The following is a 25201-nucleotide window of genomic DNA, read 5'->3' as shown; positions in this document are numbered from 1 at the left end:
TACAAAAGAAAAGAAACAAAACACAATTGACAAACTTTGAGATACTTGTACAAAGGCGGACTTATCCCTTTAAGGGATCTCTACCAGTCAACCTTAAAAAAAAATTATAAAGCAGGCTATCGATGCAGCACAATAGTTAGTTAGATGACTGAAAACGTATCTAAAATGGATGTAGAATGAATGTCAAATACGAATTTGCATTACTACTGCGATCGACAACTGATTCACGAGTACATTGGAAAACACGTGTGATGCATGACTAAACTTTTTACCTGACTATCGAGTTCAAAAAATGTGGGGAACTTTGCTTTGTAGATAAGTAATTCTGTAAATGTATTTTTTAAGAGTAATGGTGTGTTAATTTTTTCGTCATTTAGCTAGAAAAATATTGATGAAGTAAAAAGTAAATTAAAAACTTCTAAAAAGTATTTCACTTCATTATTATATATAAAAAAATTGCGTGTAATAAGGAATCAATTATAGAAAGATAGTTAAAAGCCAGTTAATTCGATTTTTTCCCAATAAACAAAGACCCGTTTACGCAAACTCAAGCGCGCTTAAAATGATGTCAATAATTATAAACTTTCTTTAAAAGATTTAACTTTCTTTAAATTTTTCTTAAATCTGTATTTTCCTAAAACGCCTACGCGACGTCTACCAATAAGCAAGAGGCCCAAGTTAAACTAGGTTTAAATTATTACCAGATTAAGTACTAACAAATTAGCCGGCAGTAAGTTTAAAACTGCTTACAAAGGCGAAAGTAAATCTTTTGTAAGTTGGCTAAACGAATTAAGGGCTGAACGACGGCCATCGTTGAATTCTGTTGGAAAGAAAAACGATTTGGTCTTTCAACTCACTTTAGGTTACTTTTAGTTAAAAAGTTGTTTCAACTGATCAGTTCAGTGGTGACATTGTATTTAAACCGGGGATGTGAGTTTATTTCCTCGAGATTATTAAAAAATCGTGTACGTAATATTTATTTTGTTTGTTTAAAAATGACCTGAAAAAACTACTACTTACGGAAATGATATTTTTTTACATTTCTAAAAAAATAATATAGTTTCAAGTGAGATGATTAGGCAAGTGACATCAAAACTTATGATCAGTTTGCTAACTATACGAATGAAATCAACTGTGCAATATATTGATTTAAGACAACTTTCTTCAAAAATTATACTCCTAAAAGTGAACACAATTCTGGTAATTCTGGAAACTTTAACTTACTTTATCTTTACCGCGTTTTGTTTAATTGACAAAAGAAAGAAATGAATATTCCATATTTAAAAAAAAAGGTAAGTAACTGATGGGGTAGTTATTGCGTTTTTTTTAATTGTATTTGTGATGATGTTGATTAACGAGTAGAGACGCCTTAATATCATGCCAGACAGATTTGTGTGTCAATCTACACATACTGCGTGCGACTGTGGTACACAAAAAACAACGAACTTCTTACGCGGCAGAACGATATCACTTTAACTTGGGAGGCGGCGACTACTAGGCGTGCCAAGTTCGGCTAGAATGTGCATGATCAAATGGGCCAGCGACCCTCTGTTGGTTGTAGATTATACTTCAAAGTATTGAATTGAGTTAGACATATTTTCTACGGGATATAGATCGTGAATACCCTTAATGAGCTAGCTAGTAGTTCGTCAGCATCTGGTTTCCTGTTCGTCTCTAGCGTGTTCGTATCTAATGGCTAGATTCTTTGTTCGTCTATTTCGTCGCTCATATCTTTCTTTGACTTAACGTCCCAATATAGGTTAAATTACATTCGATTTCCGTCAGGACGCCAAGCCCCTGAGCCACGTGGAATAGAAGCTCCGCCAAGTGGGGCTCCGTCAGCCTAAGCTCATAGAATTAAAAGTGACGAATCAGAAAATGAACGAGTCGAGAACGACTAGACAAACGGAGAGTTGGAAGAACGGTGCAGGTCGTGAGCCCATAATAGTTATTCAGTTTACATTCCACATAAAATATTTCTAATGTACCTGATTAATTGTGAAACATCCTAAACTGTCATTGAATTTAACAATTGAAGTCACCATCTCAGCCTATATATGGACCAATGCTCAGCCAGCTTCCTCGCAGAATGAAATACTTTAGGCTGTAGTTCCCTCTTGGGTGCAGTACGGATCGGGAACTTCACACATACTCTTGGATGGCTCACAAGTAAAACTAAAATCATTTTTTCTAGACTTCATATTATTATGCGCTCTATCAAGAATTAACACGATTTTGAACTTATTAATCAGATCAACCTTTTATAAAATCAAACGGTCTCTTTCTAATTGCGTATTGGTCTATTGGTATTCCTAAGAAAAACAATCTTTTCAGCAAGACCAAGTTATTAAATTACTATTTAAAATTTGTTTCCTTTTTAGATACAGAACCCCGAAACGCCGAAATCAACAATACAACCTACCCAATACTTCATATTACATGAACCAAAAGGAAAGGTTATAAATACGCACATTCAATTATTAAAAAAGAAAACTCGTACCTAGTTACTTGAGCTCAGCGAATATTCACGATTCCCCATTCGGCTATTCAGCTCGAACACCGGGCATAATACATGGTAATGCTGGAGAGACATACCTACTGTGCTGTCTGTGCTGTTGTTCTGATTTGTTTGTATTTTTTTGTATGAAGCCCTGTGAATTTTTGACATAACGTAATTGTGCTACTAGCGTAAATTGCAGTCAATCACATAGCCAATAAGTGAGTAAATCCTACTAATCCTACTAATATTATAAATGTGAAAGTTTGTGAGTGAGTGAGTGAGTGAGTTTGTGAGTGAGTGAGTATGTTTGTTACTTCTTCACGCTGAAACCGCTAACGGATTTGAATAAAATATGGCAAAAAGTTAGTTTATAACCTGGATTGAAACATAGCATACTTTTTATCCCGATATTCCCACGGGATAGGGATAAAATCTCGAAATAACAACCGCTGGGCTTAGAGTCATGAAATTTGGCATGTGTGTTTAAATTCAACGTCAGTGAAAACCACGATGTAATTTAGAGAATTCCCACGAGAATTTAATAAAATTCCGGAATTTTAATTCAACTGCTATATCTAATGATTTATGCGTGCGAAGCCGCGGGTAAACGCTAAAAAATAAAACAAACTATAAACTATCTAAACTATTATTTAGCATGCATTTTTACGCTACAAGATATAAAAATACGCATTGAACTAAATCCCCTGCAGTGACGCGTTAACCTTTGACGTCCATCAATGCATCCTCAATAAAGTGCTTTGATCCCCTTATCTAACTATTCCAGTAAATACCTACGATTTATGCAAGGCTAATAGTATTCCATTAGTTCGATTTGTGAGTAGCTATTCAGGTTCTGACCTAGTGTATTTGAGCCAAAAGATATACAAATCCAATAGTAAAGAGTGTAAAGAAATTAAGGGCACATTCATCACAGCTGTTAATTTTTTGACGTAAAATGTCGTGGACAGCAACACATTTAAATAAAAATTCTTACATACAAAACACGAACTCTTAAGGGCGCTTTTTCACAATTAAGTAACTTTTTTTCTTTATCACGAATAAGAACTTGTGTAATTAGTTGACTACTTTACAGATCACTCAATTTATTTATTGGCTCAGCTATTTCACGATCGCAGCACAGACACTCCTAAGGACTGATGCTATAAGATACTTTATTTAAGAACGTGTCACAAAACGGCCATGTAATTTTGTTCACCAGTGTACATCAAATGTTTTTAGGGGATCGATTTGACTGTTAACATCTATGATATTTAGTATATTTTTACATTTATAGTTTTGGTGGGATTAAGTTTAACCCTGTTGTTAATTTCGGTGTTCAGATGTTTTAAATGTATAAAACAGCATTAAAACACTCAGTTGATTATAATTAGGTGGCTCACAAAGCGAAGAGCCTCAAAAGGAAAGCCGGCCAGTCCATTCATTAAAATTTAATTCAGTAGTTCCTCTTACAATGCGACGACCCATTTCACACTAAACTCGAAACTCCTTCATAACGGCGACAGTAACCCTTGACCATTCGTAGGGTTGTAGATCTGAACAGCTCTATTTGATATCACGATAAGAAAATAATTTTTGGTGTATGTTACTGTCACTGACTGAATGTAAGTACTGACTTTACTGACCATTTTTCGAAAAAAACTGACTATTACTGACCTTGGTAAAAAACTGACTTTTACTGACTTTACTGACCATTTTCCACCCCATTTGTTATAACATGGCTAAAGGATCGTTATTCAAACGTTTGAACCGCCTCAATTTTCGTGGTTACATTTTTGTTATGAACGGGTTATAGAATTTGACGACGTTTCGGATTATTTTTTAGACGTGTCCTGTACTTTTACTAGATAACCGGAAAACTAGGACAGAATCTTTTACCATGTCAACAAAAAACCGGCCATGAGCGTGTCGGACACGCCCGAAATAGGGTTCTGTAGCCATTACGAAAAAATAAGTAATATTGACCGGATGGCCAATTTAAGTGGTTAGAGAACCTGACTACGAAGCTTGAAGTCCCGGGTTCGATTCCTGGCCGTAGCAGATATTTGTATGAATAATACGAATGTTTGTTCTCGGGTCTTGGATGTTTAATATGTATTTAAGTATGTATTTATCTTTATAAGTATGTTTATCCGTTGCCTAGTATCCATAGTACAAGCTTTGCTAGTTTGGGACTAGGTCAATTGGTGTCAAGTGTCCCATGATATTATTATTATAATTTTTCTAAGGATTTCGTATTTTGTACGGAATATTCCAAGTTTAGACATTATATTTTATACCTTAGACTGCTATTTACTCTTAAACTACTAATAATTCTCCAGAAAACTTAACCGTTATAGTTTTTCTTGTAAGTTTGATATACTTACTACCATACTGAATTTTTTCAAATTTTTCCACCCACCGGTTTAGATTTTAGAGGGGGGAGACTCTCGATTTTAATGAAAATTTGCACTAAAGTTGAATATTTTGCAAACAAATCACTGAATCGAAAAATCGTTTTAGCAACCCCCTAATGGTTTTAAAAGACCTATCCAAAGATATCCCACACTACAAGGTTGGTTGAGAAAAAAAATCACCCTACTTTACGTCTATGAGAGGTAACTACTCTAAAAAATTTTTTTTTATTATTTATTATACTATTTTGTCGTCATACATATAATTCGTGCAAAATTTCAGCTTTCTAGCATTGATAGACAGACAGACAGACAGACATGGCGAAACTATAAGGGTTCCGTTTTTGCCAGTTTGGCTACGGAACCCTAAAAAGTGCCCACGTAAAGCAAATAAAATAAACGCTCGAATACAAGATATCCAAATATGGTCAGAATAAACTATCAATCCAAATAAATATTGTAATTGTATGGGAATGGGGATGTGATAATTTGGGGAAAGTTTTTTGTCCCTACGTTAGTAATCCATTTATAATATTATAGGAAGATCCCCGGAGCATACTATAGATACTTTCATAAAGTCCATGTAGACGCCCCTCAGTAAAATATAACATCCCAACCGTAAACACAGCAGTAGGGCAACAAACAAAAGTGCATTGTTAACATTATAATCTCCACGGAACCACGAGATATCGCAGATAAGTGAACCAGCTGGCCTAGTTCTCTGGTTTCTAGAGCATTCAATTGTGCTCTTCAAACGCGTGCGGTTGAAAATTTTTCCGCGAGAGGACACTGAGGTTTGGAATTGGAATGTAAAAAATATCGTGTCTGGGATTAATTTTAGTACATAAGCGGAGCATTCTGTAGTTTGAAGACTGGAAAGGGCAGTGGTTAGAGAACCTGATTATGAAGCTGGAGGTCTTGGGTTGTATCCCCGGTCAGGGCAGATTTTTGTATGAAAAAAAATACGAATGTTTGTTCTCGAGTCTTGGGTGTGTATTAAGTATTGAAGTGTATCTTTATATTTAAGTATATTTATCCGTTGCCTAGTACCTATAACACAAGCTTTGCTTACTTTGGGACTAGGTCAATTGGTGTCAAGTGCACCGTGTTTTTTTTATTATGCCTAGTGTCTTTAGAAATAATAATAATCCAAGTAAGTAATCCATACTAATATAATAAATGCGAAAGTATGTGTGTTTGTATGTTTGTCCGTCTTTCACTTCGAAACAAACAAGGAAGCCAACTCACTTTCGTATTAAAATTTTCAGTGATATTCAAGTGCTTACAGGTATATGAGTAGATAGATAATATTGGATAAAGCTTTCCGAGATGAGCTTCACATGTATTATATCTGTATAATGTTATCAATTCGAACTAAAATTACCTGTTTCATAAATTTAAAATACTAAATTAGTTACTTACTACTTACCTTTGTTAAACATGAAGAGTGGAATTGACAGCAGCCGAAACAACTTGAACTTATCAAAACTATTCACTACTATTTTTAAGATGCTTTATTATTTTTTTTACTACTGGAGAAGCGGGGTATCTGAAACAAAAAAAACACAAAATTAACCAAAGGTCTAGGATATACATTGCTTTCTGGACGTTGTTTTTCATGTATCTACAAGACTAAGCCCGACATAATATATGGATAAAAAACAAGGCATATCGTGAGCCGGATCCAAAAAATCTGTAGGTAGGTACTAAACAATTAATTGCTTTGAGTCTTTGACTTTTGAATGCACAAATCTGGAGAATGAGCACCAGTCATTCTTCTAAATTGTGCGCACTGTCTAAATATCGCATCGATTTTGTAGAAGTTGCGATACAATACAGTAAAATACAGAAATTCTATATTGCATACCACAAATCAGTATCTACAAAAGTTTTATATCTGTCGGCAGCGGATCGTAAAATCCGCCAGATCACGAAATTCCTAGGCATATCGTGAAATGGCGCCATTTCATGAATTGGCTAAGGGACATCCGCCATATCTTTCAAAACTCACCGTTTAGCGATTTGCCTAGTGACGTTTAGGCAGATCATGAAATTCCTAGGCATATCATGAATCGCCGCCATTTCATGATTTGGCCAGTTTAGGCAGATCATGAAATTCCTAGGCATATCATGAAACGCCGCTATATCGGTTCTGGCACTTCGCCGACCGCTGCCGCGGCACGATCGCTTCGCTCGCTCGGCTCCTGCGTTGTGGTCACAATTCATACTAACCACTCCACGCTTCGCTCGTCGCACCTAAATTTTTCTTTTTTTCGGCATATCACAATGTGCCCGGTATACAGCTAGGAATATCGACGAATGCGTTGCTCTAATCGATCTGCCGGATTTTACGATCGGCCGCCGACATAGATATACGGTGAAGAAATTCTATATTGCATACCACAAACCAGTATCTACAAAAGTTTATATCTGTCGGCAGCCGATCGTAAAATCCGCCAGATCACGAAATTCCTAGGCATATCGTGAAATGGCGCCATTTCATGAATTGGCTAAGGGACATCCGCCATATCTTTCAAAACTCACCATTTAACGATTTGCCTAGTGACGTTTAGGTAGATCATGAAATTCCTAGGCATATCATGAAACGCCGCCATACCGGTTCTGGTGTGGTCACAATTCATACTTGCCACTCCACGCTTCGCTCGTCGTACCAAATTTTTCTTCTTTTCGGCATATCACGATGTGCCCGGTATAGAGCTAGGAATATCGACAAATGCGTTGCTCTAATCAATCTGCCGTATTGTTTCTCAGGCACATCGTGATATGCCTGGCCAACTTTTCGGCATATCATGAAATGGCGCCATTTCACGATATGCCTAGGAATGTCGTGATCTGGCGGATTTTATGATCGGCCGCCGACATATCTACAGACACAAAATAATTATAATTATTTCACGAAGTGTTAAAAACGGTGCATAATCGAAATAGTCCATGTAAAATTTTTGCCAAACTCAAGATCCTACTCGTGACCACGGCCACTGTAATGTGGTTGAAACGTCGAGGTAAATATTACTCGTGTGTTTTAGCGTGATAAGTCCCGTTTGGGGTATTTTGACTATGAGTGAAAATCACGAAAGTTTAAAACATTATATAAAAAAATACTTTACAAAAAATGGTTAGTGAAAGTAACCAGACCGTTTCATTTTTATTCGGGCATTCATTGAACGATCTTTTTTTATACAATAAAATATACAGGCCAAATTAAGTTTTATTGAAACATCTTATTACTGGCCAGTAAAATTTAATGAGTAAAATGCATCGGCATAATTATACACGGCAATGAAAGCGCCCGTTGAGAACAAAGGGGACAAATATAGCTCGGCTTGTTTGTATACACTTTCCTGCTTCTGCACAAATAAATAAATTATTACGGGGATTTGGATTCTCTTATCCTGAGTCCTTACGTTCTACATTTTATGGTTTCACAATTTAAGTACATGACCCTTTTTACGCGTATCGGCAAGCGCAGCGTAGGACGTCCACCCACCAAGGAGATGGATGAATGGGTTCTCTATCGTTTGCCCGAATTTCGAATTTCGAATACTGAATTCTATATGATGACATTTAAAAAAATCCTGAAAACAGCACGGTTCTATATATTTTATGGAAAACGTTGGTATGGCAAGTGAAATTCGGGCAAATGAAATTCGGGCAAGTAAAGGTAAACGGGATGAATGACCTGGTTAAAGTCGCGGGTTTACGGTGGATGCAAGCCGCTTCCAACCGCGCGGCAACTGGATGTATATGGGGGATTTCTACGTCCAACAGCGGACGTCTTTCAGCTTTCTATCACCCTTTCATGTTTTATAATGTGGGCTGCTACGGAATATAATTGGCTTTTTAGTCATCTGTTTTTACAAGCTTTTATTTCGTTCCAGCCGTTGTTTTTTTTGTTTATTTCAAATCTTACAACTTAATATTGATCCAAGTGGACCACTAGAAGAAGTCTAGTCGTATTGTCTTGAAATTTGGTCTATACAATGTAGGTTGTATGACAATGCAAGTTCAGTCAAAAAGTGTACAGCCACCAAAAAATCTTGTGAGTACTAAAAATTTAATAAAATAAAACTTATTCCGGATAAACACAGTGAGTGAATAGACTGTTGGTTAACCTAATAATGTTTTATTTTCGACCCCATCTGCACTTGCCATCAGGAAAGACAGAGGTCAATATCACGGCCTCGGAAATCTAAACAAAGCAATTTTGTAGGCAAACATAAATTTATAATGTTTGAGATATTAATTGGCTATACCAAAGTAAGTTAAGCATTTAGCAATTCTGTACATTCGGTAAATCACAGTTTGGTTCTACGAAACCACGCAATTAAATTTCATATTGTATTAGGTGCATACAATTGTAAAGCAATCATGTACCGTAAACATGCAAATTTGCAACCAAATTTATTTGCAATTCAATAGAAATTACCTAGAATTCTGCCAAACATAAGTTTAGAATATAGGAAAACTCTAAAAGATATTTGCATTATACGAGTATGTATACACTTGTGCATGTATGTGTGTGAGAAGTTCCAAATCCGCACTAAGCCCGCATGGGTACTACAGCCCTTTCATTCGAAGATAAAGCCTAGGCCCAGCAGTGATATAAGTATTTATACGCCGGAGAACATGGAGATGTTACTAATCAGACATTAAAAACAAATCGATAAAATAAAAATAAAAAACCTTTATTACATTCTATGTATAATTAGAAATGCGAAACCATTTAAAGCCGCGGCTAAAGTCTATACTTGGTTTGGATAGGTATTTAACTAAATGTAAACAAAACAACGTCAACGTCAACGCCTTAGATATTGAAAATTCCCCATATATCTAAATATTTACATTTCTATCAAAACAATTAAAACAAAATAAGTGAAATGTTTAAAATCCTTGAATGTACCAAATCTGGCAGTTGAAGTTTGTTTACATTTAGTTAAATACCTATCCAAACCAACTATAGTTTGGTTATAAATACGTACATCGAAGCATTAATTTTAGCCGAGTGTTCGAGGTATTCGGAAATGCAAATGATAAATCTTTGTGTTGGATAAACTAAAACCTAATGTATGGCATGGAGATAGACTAAAAGCTTTGGCACGTCACGTATCAGCCGTATTTGTAAATTGAAGGTTAGTTTAATTTCATGTGGGATTTTATAGGTAAAGTGTTTAAGTACCTGAATCACTTTACTTTGTGGAGGTCCACATTCATGAACTAAAACCTGTATTGCTGGCTCTGGAACTATACAAATAAGTTACGTCTGTGGAACCCGTGTACGAGGTGATTGTAAAAGAATTCTAACGCATTCGTTACGTTTTGGTAAGGTTAAGTGAATTTGAGTGAATTTTGTAATTGCGGCAAATGATTCTGATTATAATGTAATGATGATGACTATGAAAATTATGATTATAAAAAATATGGATACTATCATTATGAGACAATATTATGGGTACTGATATTTTGACGCTAAATTATGCTATCAAATATTATAATGACATGTATATGGATTATGGTCCGTGACTAAGTAGTATTGCAAATAAAATTAGTACAAATAAAATTGTGGGAAATGAAGTAATACATAAACATTATATCATAGAGAATTAATGGTATATACAAAAATACAGAGAAATACATTGCTTGGAAAATGAATCTTGGATAATTTAATTAAATTGACAGAGGTGGTAGATAAATAATTATGTATTCATAGTATATTTAAAGAAGGAAACAAATAAAATAGTCATAGTTATAGTTATAAAGCCACAACTCTGCCACACTTATCCATATTCATGACAAAACTGTCTGCTCTTCGCGAAAATAGAATCTTCAGCGTATTAAAAGAAAAGTTGAGATCGTGTAGCATAAAATTCTGCACCATAAAATTCTGCGCATGTATTTTGTTTCATCGAAATGTGAAATAAATAAAATCCTGCTTATTGAATAAAATCTTGTCACAAAAACCTTTAAGGACCAAAATATTTTAGGTTTTTTTTAACATTCGCATTTTTTCTCGAAAAAAATTATCACCTCTCCCAATCTGCCTAGTTGTAATATTATTAATACTCAGGAACTCAAAAGTTGTAGCAGGCTAAGAGAGGTAGCGGCGTTTAAAGACTCCCAAGCGTAAAATTATATTTTAGTCGCGTTTCGATTAAATAATAGATTTTAGGTAAATAATTCTGCAGTGAAATATTCGGCTGTAAACAGTGAAAGTGGCGTGAAAATGAAGAGGCCTTTACATAGCAGTGAGTGAATGTGAGCTGATTTGATTGATTGATTGATTGAAACAGTGATGATCAATAAATTATACATAGGCGTTATAAATAAAGTTATGCATATGTCTCTATGTCTATAATGCGACACGCATATATTGAGCATTGCTGTTCGAATGTGGAGACGACCTTCGGTGATATGTTGACGATTTCATTGGTTCACTAATGAGTTTATGGAATAGATTTAAAGATACGTTTCATTAATATAGTAGATGTGTTTCGGTTGTTTTTATGTGTTCATAACAAATGTACCGTGTCAGTCAGTCAGTGTAAACTTTTAGTTTTCTATAAGTCGTATTCCAATCATAATTACATGATCTAATATGATTTATTGTGTTTTATGGTACAGTGGTATATCATGAAGTGGCCATGAGCTTGACTATACATTAACTGATTTAACTGATTATTTTTAACTGATTGCTCCTCTCATCTACTCAAAGGTTGACTGGTAGAGATCCCTTAAAGGGATAAGTCCGCCGTTGTACAAGTATCTCAAAGTTTGTCAATTGTGTTTTGTTTCTTTTCTTTTGTACAATAAAGAGTTTACATACATAAATAGTGCCTAGTGCGGGGACCCCTGGTAATTCTTGTCAACCACTGTATATTTTTAAATAAACACATTTTCATTTTTTTTTCAAATACATTATCGTAAAGTTTACTTGCATTCTGTTGGAAATAAATAAATAAATAATAAGTAGCGCTAGCAACTTTTTTTATTCGTCTGGATGGCAAACGAGCAAGTGGGTCTCCTGATGGTAAGAGATCACCACCGTCCATAGACACCTGCAACACCAGGGGGATAGCAGATGCGTTGCCAACCTAGCGGCCTAAGATGGGATAGGTACCACAAGTGCCAGTAATTTCACCGGCTGTCTAACTCTCCACGCCAAAACACAACAGTGCAAAAATTATGATCAAACAAATCAAATAATCAAACTTAACCTAAGCTCCGATATAAAGGAAACCCTATAATAATGAAATGGCACGTGGATGCCATACCAATAAACGTTGACTAAACGATTTGGTGTTTTTATCTGACCATTGGCCGTATCATTAAACGGTTGGCCACGTCATGAAGTGATCAATTCCTAAATCAGGCCTGTGAAGGTTTACATTATATTTAGTATTGATTTTTTATCGATAAAAAATTTAGTGCATTGTTTTGGTTTAGGTACTTAATGTTTTTTATTAATAAGTCAATCGCAATCGATTTACCAAGCGCAGCATAGAACTTCCACCATGGACGGATGATCTTTTTTTTTTATTCGACTGGATGGCAAACGAGCAAGTGAGTCTCCTGATAGTAAGAGATACCACCGCCCATAAACATCTGCAACACCAGGGGTATTGCAGATGCGTTGCCAAACTAGAGGCCTAAGATGGGATACCTCAAGTGCCAGTAATTTCACCGGCTGTTTTACTCTCCACGGCGAAACACAACAGTGCGAGCACTGCTGCTTCACGGCAGGATTAGCGAGCAAGATGGTGGTAGCAATCCGGGCGGACCTTCCACGAGGTCCTACCACCTGCTGGTCTGGTTAAAGTGGTGGGTCCATGCTGGATGCAGGCCGCTTTCAACCAAAGCAACTGCTGGAAGTCTATAGGGGAGGCCTATGTCCAAAAATAGACGTATCCTACGACTGATAAGATGAGAATAATTGTGAATCAATTAAATCAGGAATTATTGATTACTAGCCGTTACCCGCGACTCTCCGCGTAGGATTCGGTTATCGCTATCTCGCGGCAACTATACAATTTTCCGGGATAAAAACTATCCTATGTACTTCCTCGAGATTTAATCTGTCTGTATACCAAATTTCATCAAAATCGGTTCAGCGGCTTAGATGTGATGAAGTAACAAACAGACTTACAAACCTTCGCATTTAAAATATTAGTGTGATAGCATTCACTTTTACGGAAATGAACGCGCATTTGACGCAATACGCAACGTCATGGCAATAACGCCATGACGTATAACGCCGCGAACCTAACGCTCTAGTGGCCCATACACCCGTCTGTCTGTACCCATAGTTTGCATGGAATGTCTATGAGCAACAGAAATAGAATGTTATTCTGAATACACTTCATTCATGTTGGTGGATGATTTTGTTACAAGCGAACTGTATGTCGGCAGCGCTTAATTAATTAAAAGCTGCCAAATTACGCCCCAGGGGCGGACTGTGACCATTGTTGTAAAACTGAGATTAAACTTGAGCAAGTGGTGTGTTTTAACTAACTTTTGTTTAACTATTTATTATTTAAATTTTGCTCGATAGAAAAATAACAACGTAGACACTTTCATTCATTATCATTATCATCATGATCATTAATGATCATCATCATCATCATGATCATCAACATCATCATCATTATCATCATGATCATTATCATCATCATCCAGCTTTAACCAGGTCATCCGTCTATCTCGTTGGTGTGGTTGGAGAATTTTTCGGGCCCAACGGGCATATGTTCTCCGTTCAGTATGGCCTGCCCATAACTAAAGAAAGAAAGAAAGAAAATGCGTTTATTGGCAACAATTAGGTAGGTGTATAATAAATATTACACAAGAAGGGTACCTACTCTAAAAATTAAGTAACGAATAAAATAATAATAATAATTAACAGACGAATTAATTCAGGCGATACTTCGAGTAAGTCCTTAAAAATTACTAGTCCAAAACAACGCGTACAAAATAACTACAATTATGCAACACAATTCGTTTTAATGCAGAAATCTTTCGCCTACTTCTACATAAATCAACATAAGCATATAGGCGATCGATCGAGCTTTCCTCGGAGTTATTTTTTTTGTGCTAAAAATTTAAAATACGCTTTCTCCCACAGAGAAGACCGAGCTAGATTGTTCGCCACTGAAAATCCGCACACGCACGTTTTTGAGATCCCAGAAATAAATAAATAAATAAGAATAGATAGTTTAAAGGTAATTGCATTAGATTTGATATGTCACAGATTCAACTATTAAAAAACACTACACAAGGCGCTAACATGTTTCTGGTCAATGTAACTTTAAGAATGAAGTTTTCACTTCTCATGCTCGTAAAGTTCGTGTTTGCTGGGTCTAGGCGACATAAAATTACTTAGAGCATACTCTAGTGCATAAAGTAAAATCTTCGTCTAAGACCAAGGCAATCAGGTGTAAACAGCCATAAACAAAGAAGTTTCTACATATTTTTAATTTATATAAAACTAAAAATTAATCAAAATAGATCAATAAAACTTAAAATGCACAATATAATCGTAATGCGTGAACAATAAAAGGTACATAGTAAGTGAACAATTGTTTCCACTGTTTTTATTACATTTCTTCGCCATCGAAGTGAAAAGCAGAGTGTAAAACTCGAGCATTAAACCCATTTTCCCCTCGATGTGTCTATCCACCCTCGCCGTACCGGCTCGGGTGGCTATATGAACGTCTTGCGTAAAATGGCTCGTGTTATGCTCTTGTTGTACAATCTACTATTAGAGTTTGGAACGCGACAGCGTCTTGTATGTTTTTTTGTGTTTGCATCCGTGTGGCATAATGTTAAGTATGTGGACGTCGAAGAGTGCGAATCTCTGCATGACAACACATATTCTTCACTACTTTAAAAGAATTTCATTTCTCAAACCAATGCGTCAATAAAATTGAAGGTTGGAATAATGTTCCCAAAGTTCACTTAAAAAAATTATCGACATTGAATTTAGAAATTCATCCCAGCCTATATACGTCCCACTGCAGGGCACAGGCCTCCCCTCAGAATGAGAGGGCTTGGGCAGTAGTTCCCACGCGGGCCCAGTGCGGATTGGGAACTTCACACACACCATTGAATTGCTTCGCAGGTTTGTGCAGGTTTCCTCACGATGTTTTCCTTCACCGTAAAGCTCGTGGTAAATTTCAAATGTAATTCCGCACATGAATTTCGAAAAACTCAGAGGTGCGAGCCGGGGTTTGAACCCACGATCCTCTGCTTGAGAGGCCATAGGTCAAACCACTCTGCCACCACGGCTTCAAAAATCAATCAATTTAGAAATTAGTACTCTGCTAATACTTATTTTTATGGATTCCTCCGTTTAAAGCGTATATTCTGATATAGGTACCTACAAATTTGCATGTTTTTTATTAATCGCATAGTTGATACAAAATAACTTTTCCGTGTTATATTTTTAAAATAAAGCTCAGATCTAATTTTGTAATGAACAGCCACTGAGAATGTTATTAAGAAACATCCTTTCTGACGTTTGAAATTGTTTAAGTTTCAATTATAGATTTGGTTTTAATTTAGATTGCGAACAGTTTGATAAAAATGTCCTTACTTCTTATTCGTAAATGCTTCTAAACTCATCAATAATATTTGTTTCAATATTATCTGTGTCACTTTAAAATTTTCCTTTGCCAGACACAAAAAACAATACAGCACGATAGAGATCTCTCTTTGTTATGCATGGAGACCGAAGTCCAAATAACTTCAAGTAATAAGTAATTATAAAAACAAATGCTTCTCAGTCAACTTACTGCGTTTTTCAAAAACTAATAATTTAACTAAGAAAATACTGTTACATTGCATTCATTGAAACTCTTATTTTTCTCACAGAACGATGACTCCTTTATCTAGGCCGGCCATGACATGACAAGCCGCCCGACAGTGATAAGGGCCAGTTTTTCCTGTCATTTGCTTTCTTGCTGATATTAGCGTTTTTCTACTAGCGTGAACACAACACGTCGGGGCTATTTAGATGGTTGTGATGAGTGGAGATGACAAGAAATGACTGAGATACACGACAAAATAAATAACAGCTTGTAAAGTCAGCTTAACTTACGATACGTTATTGTTATTAATTGCTTCATATCTGGCACTTACCTCGAACTATACACGTCCCACTGTGGAACACAGACCTCCGCTCAGAATGAGAGGGCTTGGACCGTTGTTCCCAGGCCGGCTCAGTTCGAATGGGAAATTCACATTTACCATTGATTGAATTTCTTCACCGCAAAGCTCATAGTAAATTTCAAATGTCATATCGCACACAAATTCTGAAAAACTTCAGAGATACCAACTCGGGTTAAAACCCACGACTCTCTGTTTCAGAGGCCATAAGCCAAACGTTTTGGCTACCACGAGTGCAGTTTAAACCACGCCAAGATATGTCCTACTCGTACAGTCCTACTTTACCAATCAAATATGTTGAGCTAGAACATAATTCACATTATACTTGTCTCTTTAGACATAAAGCTTGAAGACAATGCTTCCTGTTCAAAATTTAAAGCTTGAGCGGCACAAAGGAAGGGTTAAACCCATTTACGCCTTACAGTCAAAGATTGTAAACCCTTCAAACAAATGCCACCGACTCGGCCGGAAGGTTTCCACTCCGTCGCCCGCTTTGAGATAATTTGGATGATCAGACACTGACAGATGATAGCTGAAGAAGGATCAAATCACGGGATTTGTTTTGCAATATAGATCTGACTTAAATATTTTGCGAGTCCTCTTGAGAAAGGTATGGGTGTAACGAAGATTCCTCTTAAAATTTGGTACGATTCTGTATTGAATCAGAACTTTATTAAAATTAAAAAGAATTAACAGATATCAATTTGACTTCATTGAATGGTACCTACGCTGTCATGGATATCTATCTACAGTGAATTAAAAAAAAAAAATAGTAGATTGATAACCAAGGTTGGAAAGTGACCTATTTCACCCGAGATATTTCCATTATTACCACCCGAGATTATTTTCCATTTCGAGGGGAAATGGGTAATTTCACCCGAGTTAGACACTACTTTTCATTTCGACTGTGAGGAAAGTAAAATACTACAAAAAATTAGAATAATAATAAATTGAATTAACTTATATCCAACCTGCAACGCTACCGCCGACTATAAAAAAAATCGAGTTGGTCACGACCAAGGAGCTCATATACAAAACTGGAGGTTGAACGCCGAACAAAGAAGTTTGACCTTTATTACTTATTTATATATATATTCCATCTCTTTCTTTCACATTTCACGAATGACTTCCATCTCTTTCTTAACCTAACTAAAGAAAGAGAAGGAATATGTTTGTGACGTAATAAAGATCAAATTTCTTGTTTCAAACGAATGTTCGGCGTTCAACCTCCAGTGTTGTATATAAGCTCCTTGGTCACGACGTGTATCTTGATGGCCATGCCGAAACGTGAAAAGTGTCATTGACGTAACTCAATTATCTTCGACTCCGTGGCTAATTGGAAAATTTAAAAAAAAAAACTTTCCACCCTGGAGATGAAAACGCAATTTTCCACCCGGCTATCTACCCATGAAAATTAAACTTTCCGAACAGGAGAGATGAAAAATATTTTTCAGTGTCTAACTCGGGTGAAATTACCCATTTCCCCTCGAACTATTGCAACTTGCAAATATCTCGGGTAAAATGGGACACTTTCCACCCTTGGTTATCAATCTACTATTTCTTCTTCTTCTTCTTCTTTAGCCGTTCTCAACCTGTAAGGTGTAGGCCTCCTTCAGCTTATGATGCCATCTGTTCCGGTCTTGAGCAGTTTCCAACCACTTAGTTCCCGCCAGTCCTTTGATATCGTCGTTTTGAATCTACTATTTATCACGATTTATTATATTTTAATGGTTTTATTCGAATAAGTACCTCTTTATGAACATCGAAGAATCTAACACTGGTTCGGAAAAAACCTCTTTTATGAAAAAACGTTTTATGTTGGAAAAAATTTTCACGTCGTAATTTTTAGTGACGTATACGGAACCCTAAACTGACCAATGTTCAGTATGTACTTGGTCGGTTTTTTCTTTTCACTTGCGGAATCTTCATAAAGTTAACATCATAGCATCAAAATCGAAAAAAGTACACGAAATCTTTCATATTTCTTGCAATGCATCTCAAGGACTTGACAAGAGTTTGAATAAATTAGTAGAATGTGTTTTCATAAAAAATGATACAGCCCTTTACAAACAGGGGAAGTCATAAAAAAGAGACATCAAAGCCTTCTGCGCAGTTACAGCTATCTTTATATCCATAAACACGATGAATAATAAAACTAGAAGTGCGACTTTCATTTCTTTTACTGGTCATTCAATCAAGTGAAAGCGTAGGTATTATTAAACATTACCGTTTGTTATTCTAATAAAAAAACATTCATTAATGCATTAGAGCTATAACATCATCATTACCATCAACTGAATGACTTCCACCATTAGACATAGCGTTCTCTAAAATCGTGAGGATCCTTTTTAGGCTTAGATGAATGATTGGTCTCGCGCGCTCGCTCGACTAGATACCGCCGGCGTACTTGTCAAATGCGGCAACAAATAGTACGCCGAATTCGGCGTACCCGAGCCCGAGGCGAGTCAGTCGCCTTGCAAACTGTGCGTAAGGTGCATGTAGCAATGTTTTGTTAAATTTTGGTCATAAACCGAAGTTAAATGCCAGTTTTCGCAGTGAAACTGTTTAAAAATAATACTACAAGAAATAAGAAGGACACTGGGATCACATACCATCAGTAAATATCGTATAATTTCGAAATTACAAAATAAAATAACATGAACCCTAAACGCCATTCTGTGTTGCCGCGTACATAAGAATCAAATTCCCCGTGGTTGAAATTTTAATAAATTGAACTTTATTGTTATCATCATTAAATGATGATAAATTTTAATAACTTATTTTATTTAAGTATCTAACGTAATTATTATATATACATAACCTAGTTCTATATTATTTAATGTTTATCTTTGTGATATATACACTGAAGGTGTATAAATTGTTAGGTACCCGACACTATTTAATTAAGGGGTGAATGTGTCTTAAAATTAAAATTTTTTCGTTTTCCCATTCAAAAACACAATCAGCTGATTTACATAGGTATAACGGGACTCGAAAAAAATTTTTTTTTGTATTTCTACCCATTTTTCTGAAATGTTAACTTTTTACCCGACTGCCCGAAGGAGGGTTATGTTTTTCAAGCGTATGTATGTAAGTATGTATGTATGCATGTATGTATGTATATTTTGTAAACAATTTTTTTTTTATTTTAGTCTTAATTAACCTGAACATTATATTAGGTTTAACTATAGATGCAACGTGTTATCTTAAGTACGCAAAACTTCTTAGTTGGTGACTCAGTCCATGAATTTTTAGTAATAATTTGTAAATATTGAATGTCCTTAAATATATATATATATATATATATATATATATATATAATTAAAAGTGAGGCCTGATCATTGATATACCTACATCATACCTACCATTTTTTTAAAGACGAAACCTACGCCTAACCTATACACAAACATATTAATACATTCACTCTTAATTACTTCTTCATTTCTAAGTATTTCCCAAGATACATTTTGTAACCAGTAACTTAATAGACCACAGAATAATTTATTTTCCCAATAATTCGGGTAACAGTGGAGCAGCTGGCAACACAATTCGTCACGCACACCAGCATCCTTGCAAATTGTCTTACACCGTTCTTACGCACACTACAATATTGAGTTGCCGCATTCACGAACCTTTTGTTTTTAGGTAGCGCGGTATCTAGTCGAGCGAGCGCGCGAGACCAATCATTCATCTAAGCTTTTTAGGGTTCCGGAGCCAAAATGGCCGCAGTGTTTGAAGTCTTTGACCAGTGTGTGTTGCCAGTGATGACATACGGATCTGAGACGTGGGCACTAACGATGGGCCTCATGAGGAAGCTCAAAGTCACTCAAAGGGCTATGGAGAGGGCTATGCTCGGGGTTTCTCTGTGGGATAGAATCAGAAATGATGATATCCGCAGTAGAACTAAGGTATAGCCCGAAGAATTGCGAAACTGAAGTGGCAATGGGCGGGGCACATGCTCGTAGGACTGATGGCCGATATGGTCAAATGGTTCTCGAATGGCGTCCGCGGACCGGGAGACGAGCTGTCGGTAGGCCTCCAACAAGATGGAGCGACGACCTGGTTAAGATCGCGGGATCGCGGTGGATGCCAAAAACACAAGACCGGTCTGAGTGGAGAGCCTTGAGGGAGGCCTATGTCCAGCAGTGACGTCTTTCGGCTGACATGATGATGATGATGATGAGCCAAAATGGCAAAACCGGAACCCTTATATAGTTTCGCCATGTCTGACTGTCTGTCCGTCCGCGGCTTTGCTCAGGGACTATCAATGTTTTTCAATGTTTACGATAGCTATTTGCAAAATATGCCAATATGCCAACACAATGTAAAACAATAAAATTAAAAAATTTTTGGGTACCTCCCATAGACGTAAACCGGGAGTGATTTTTTTTCTCATCCAACCAACCTTGTAGTGTGGGGTATCGTTATATAGGTCTTTTAAAACCATTAGGGATTGCTAAGACAATTTTCGATTCAGTGATTTGTTTGTGAAATATTCAACTTTAAAGGGCAAATTTTCATTAAAATCGAGCGGTTCCCCCAGCCCTCTAAAATCTAAACCGGTGGGAATTTTAAAAAAAAACCAGGATGGTAGTAATTATATCAAACTTACAAAGAAAACTAGAAAAAATCCTTAGAAAAATATTACTTAATTTTTAAGTAATGGCTACGAAACCCTATTTTGGGCGTGTCCGACACGCTCTTGGCCAGTTTTTAAAGATGGCTGCCCCCGAAGGTTTAGGCAAACGTTTTATTTTGGCTAATATTATATTCCAAAAAAAATGTTTGTTCAAAATGATTCTTCGCACACGAACCAACCACAGAAACCAACTGCTACCCGAAAAGTAGGTTATTATGCCATATATTTTGGAAAGAGTACGTTATGCCAAATATGATTACTTGTGATGTATACATTATGTATTTAATAATATTGTAAATCTGTTTTAAAAAAAATATATATACCTCGTTGAGTTTCTTGCCGGATTCTTCTCACAATTTTTCCGAACCGGTGGTAGATTTTTTTGACATCATAAGTGCTTGTTGTAGCCTAAATTGAATAAAGATTTACTTGACTTGACTTGATGATACATTTGACTTGAATACTTGGTAATATGAAACGTGACTAACCAATAATTTGCCAAAAAAAATGACTTTCTGTAAAATTGCGATAATTTGCTTTGCCAAATGATAATTTGAGTAAAATATTTTGGGAAGTTATACTTTTATTATTATTTACTTAATTATATTATTACTTAAGTTTTTTGCCCATACATTAGTAATCCACATTTATTCTTGACATTAATGTGATGAAGAACTTAGTTCGCAATCCCAAAAACCCTAGCTTTATTTTTCTGGTTTATCAGTATGTTTGAGATGTTATGTACCTAATTTAGAAGTTATGGGCACTTTTGCGCCCGGGGTCTTTTTGACTTCACTTAAGAGCATTATTTTTTTAAATAATAGAGTGATATATTTATTATTGGTTCAATCTCATTTGTAATTTTATGATAAAAAAAATTAGAAATCACTTCTATCTGCCTTATTATTAGTACTGCAATGAACCATACTCTTACTCTCACCAGTTATCCTATTTGCTACACCCATCACCGCATAGACTATGAGTTGCTTTGACAGCATCCTATCCGATTTGTTTTGGTTATATGAACATCAATCACAATACCGATTTTAATAGCGAAACGCATGATTCACGGACGATGGATATATTTTGAGATAATGCACAGTTGTATGTTGTTTCACGTGTATGCTTTTAACGTCGATATACAAAGGAATTTGAATTGTAGCCTAGTGTAGGACCATATCGCAATAAGTTAATCCTATTGTTGTGGAGAAAAATATGTCATTAGAGTAGGGCGCCACGTATTGAATGACTAGATCATGTTTGGGACTAGTTTTCTCATTTAATGTGTTTGACATTTTTTTACACTTCGTGAGATTTCAAGTTATAAAACCTCGGGGTAAATTAAGTGAGGTTTTGTTGCAAGATAGTTTTTTAATATATTATCAACGCCATTTGAATTTTTTTTAAAAACATTTTTTTATCGGATATTTCATAACCTACGTCCCGTCTCGTATATTTTGCGAGGAAGTTTTTTCGAAAAACCGCTATAAAAAATATTACTATGAACAAATTTCGGTTTAAGTGCCACTATCTCAATGTCTTTCAATTGTATTTTTTACTTATTTTGTACAATAAAGAGTACAATATATGGATACGTACATATATACACATACTGCTTATCTATCATAACTAGCTATTTTTGTCATTTAAAATAAGTTTTCATTTTGAATACATGCTTTTTTTGTTGACTGTACTTTTTGATAACTTTACTCGCCTTTTCACCCAAACAACATTTGCATACCAAATCTCAAATCGATGCCATTAACCGTTGAAGAGTTCCGTTCTGGGGAGATGATCCTGACCGGACTACCAAGATGTCATTACCAGATTATTATCACGCAATTTACATAAGTATGCCAAATATCAAGTCAATCCGACTACTGGAAGTTGGTCGAATTTAATTTCCAAGATTTGACTACAGACAGACAACGGGACAGATGAAACTAAATATAAGCTTGTAAAAATGCAAATATCATAACATGCCGTAAACATTCAAATATCTAAAATTGACCCCATATTTCTAACCACATTTACCAATTTTCCTCCTCCATATTTTACACATGCACAAATCCCAACCAGCCACTTTACTACGCCAAAGTTCAATTTTCTATCTTCAGACAAATCTGAACTTCACTTTGCACTATTTGGTATAAGGTTTCATTTTGGATGCCCTAAACTGGAGGATAGTATCTTTGGGAGGTTTCGAAGCACTGATGCGCTCTAGGTACGCGTCGTTTGGTCCCGGTACAACTTCCTTCGAACGTTATCTGGGGTAGACTACGCTTGTCGCTGAATTCAGGTATATTAGGGTAATGTACTATGAAGGTACATTGTTACACGGTGTTTAATATCTACTAGCGTGTATTTTAATACAGCTACAAATCGATTTTAATGAAAACTTCCACTTTACAAACTTTAAAGTAGGTAACAAAAGAAGTTAAATATTTTCGCAAACAGAACACTGAATCGAAAAATCGTCTCGGCAAACCTCGAATGGTTTTAAAAGACCTATTCAACGAAACACACACTATAGAGTTAGTTGAGAAAAAATGACCCCCACTTTACGTCTATGGGCAACCTAAAAATTCTTTTTACTTTTTTTTATTTTGCCACTTTGTCGGCCTGACTAATATAAAATATTCATGCCAAATTACAGTTTTCTAGTACTAACAGTCTCTGAGTTTAGCCGCGGACAGACAGACAGACAGACGGACTGACATGGCGAAACTATAAGGGTTCCTAGTTGATTACGGAACCCTAAAAATCGAATACCTCATGAGCCAGTAATTTCACCAGCAGTCTTACTCCTCACACCAGAATACAGCAGTACCAAAAAGAACTGCTGATCAACGATATGATTGCCAGTAAGGCGGCAGCAGAGGTCGGGGACCTTTTTATTTAAGTACTACCTTTGACCTACAATACTCTCTATAGGCTCTTTACTGAACACAACAATAGCAAGCGATATCAAAAAAATAACAGGGAGAAAATACAAGGTAAGCAATGGGCAGCCTAGCTTTATCACTTCAGAGCGACCTACATACTAACCTACGTACTAAAATAAATATGGAAATAGTAAATACTCGTAAATATCTCAGGACACTTGACTCCAATCGACCTAGTCCCAAAGTAAGCAACGCTTGTGTTATGGGTATTAAGCAATGGGTAAACATACTTCATACATATTAAACACCCAAGACTCTTGAACAAACAGTCGTACCCCACTATAATATAATAAATGCGAAAGTTTGTAAGTCTGTTTATTTGTTTGTTTGTTACCTAAACCACTGAACTGATTGAAATGAAATTCGGTATACAGATAGTGTGAGTCCCGGGGCAGGACATAGGATAGTTTTTATCCCGGAAAATTGCAGTTCCCGCGGGATAGTGAAAACCGAAATTTACGCGGACGGAGTCGCGGGTAACGGCTAGTATATATAATATCTACCCCAGGGATCGAACCTGAGACCTTAAGCTTCGTAGCTAGGTTCTTTAAGCATTAGGCTATCCAGTTGTCCAAGTGACAGTGATAAAATATGTGTATTCGGAAACCAATTAAAACTTCCACATGTATACTATTATTAATAAGTAAACGTCACATTGTAAGGGATAAAATAAAATCCGTTCTCAATTACGTTTGCTTTGGCCCTTTCCGTATGGAAATATGAATCAAACTTTGCTTGATAAACATTAATGAGCGTGTTTGGGGTTCCGCAAGAGTGCGGTCATCATGATGACTGGTAGTTTTTTCTTGAAAAGAAAAAAACAGAAATGAGGAAGGTTTTCCTTTATCCATTTAAATTTCTAACCCAGAACAAAAAGAAGGATAGTTCTACTAGTATTTTTTTTCTCATCTGTATTGTCATTTCATTTCATTTCATTGCCATTTCATTGACAGTCATTGTATTCAAGTTAGTTATTTATTTTTTTAGTTATTTTGTTAGGTTTGAGATGCGGAATTAAAAAATTGTTTGAATGTCGCGTTTAAGTTTAAAAATAGACTAAACATTTTTAAATACGGATAAGCTTTCCTGATGCATAGTTAGTGAGCTGTAATAAGTACCTAAGTGATAAAGCATAAAAATACGATTTAAAATGTAATTTACATAGTATAGACACCACATAAGATTTTTCTTTTCGTTCCAAAAACAGCGTACTTTTACAAATTTTGCTCTTCAGAGAATTGACAAGTGCTTACTCGAATGAATATCTCCCAATTAAAACGATATCTAGACGACGATAGATATTCGACTAAAAATGTTTAAACTTGTTCATAAATTGGCTAGGAGTAAATAGTGTGTATGTTTTGTAATTTTATGTTAAAAATAAAGTTGTGTTAAATACTTGTGATGTATACATATCATTTAATAATATTGTAAATCTGTTTTAAAAAAAATATATATACCTCGTTGAGTTTCTTGCCGGATTCTTCTCAGCAGAGGTTTTTCCGAACCGGTGGTAGATTTTTTTTTTGAC

At 35.8% G+C, this 25201-nt stretch overlaps 1 long non-coding RNA gene across 1 annotated transcript in view; it reads right to left on the bottom strand.

The window, feature by feature from the left end:
* LOC141429195 (uncharacterized) overlaps nucleotides 1-25201 on the bottom strand; it is a 100712-nt gene that overhangs the window by 49199 nt on the left and 26312 nt on the right. The window contains exon 2 of the long non-coding RNA XR_012451502.1: nucleotides 6341-6460. This is a non-coding gene — a long non-coding RNA (uncharacterized lncRNA). The remainder of the gene's footprint in view (nucleotides 1-6340; nucleotides 6461-25201) is intronic.

Source organism: Choristoneura fumiferana, chromosome 6, assembly GCF_025370935.1.
Source record: "Choristoneura fumiferana chromosome 6, NRCan_CFum_1, whole genome shotgun sequence".
Taxonomy (NCBI): domain Eukaryota; kingdom Metazoa; phylum Arthropoda; class Insecta; order Lepidoptera; family Tortricidae; genus Choristoneura; species Choristoneura fumiferana.
The sequence above is the reverse complement of the archived record's forward strand: the minus strand, read 5'-3'. Positions and strand labels throughout refer to the sequence as shown.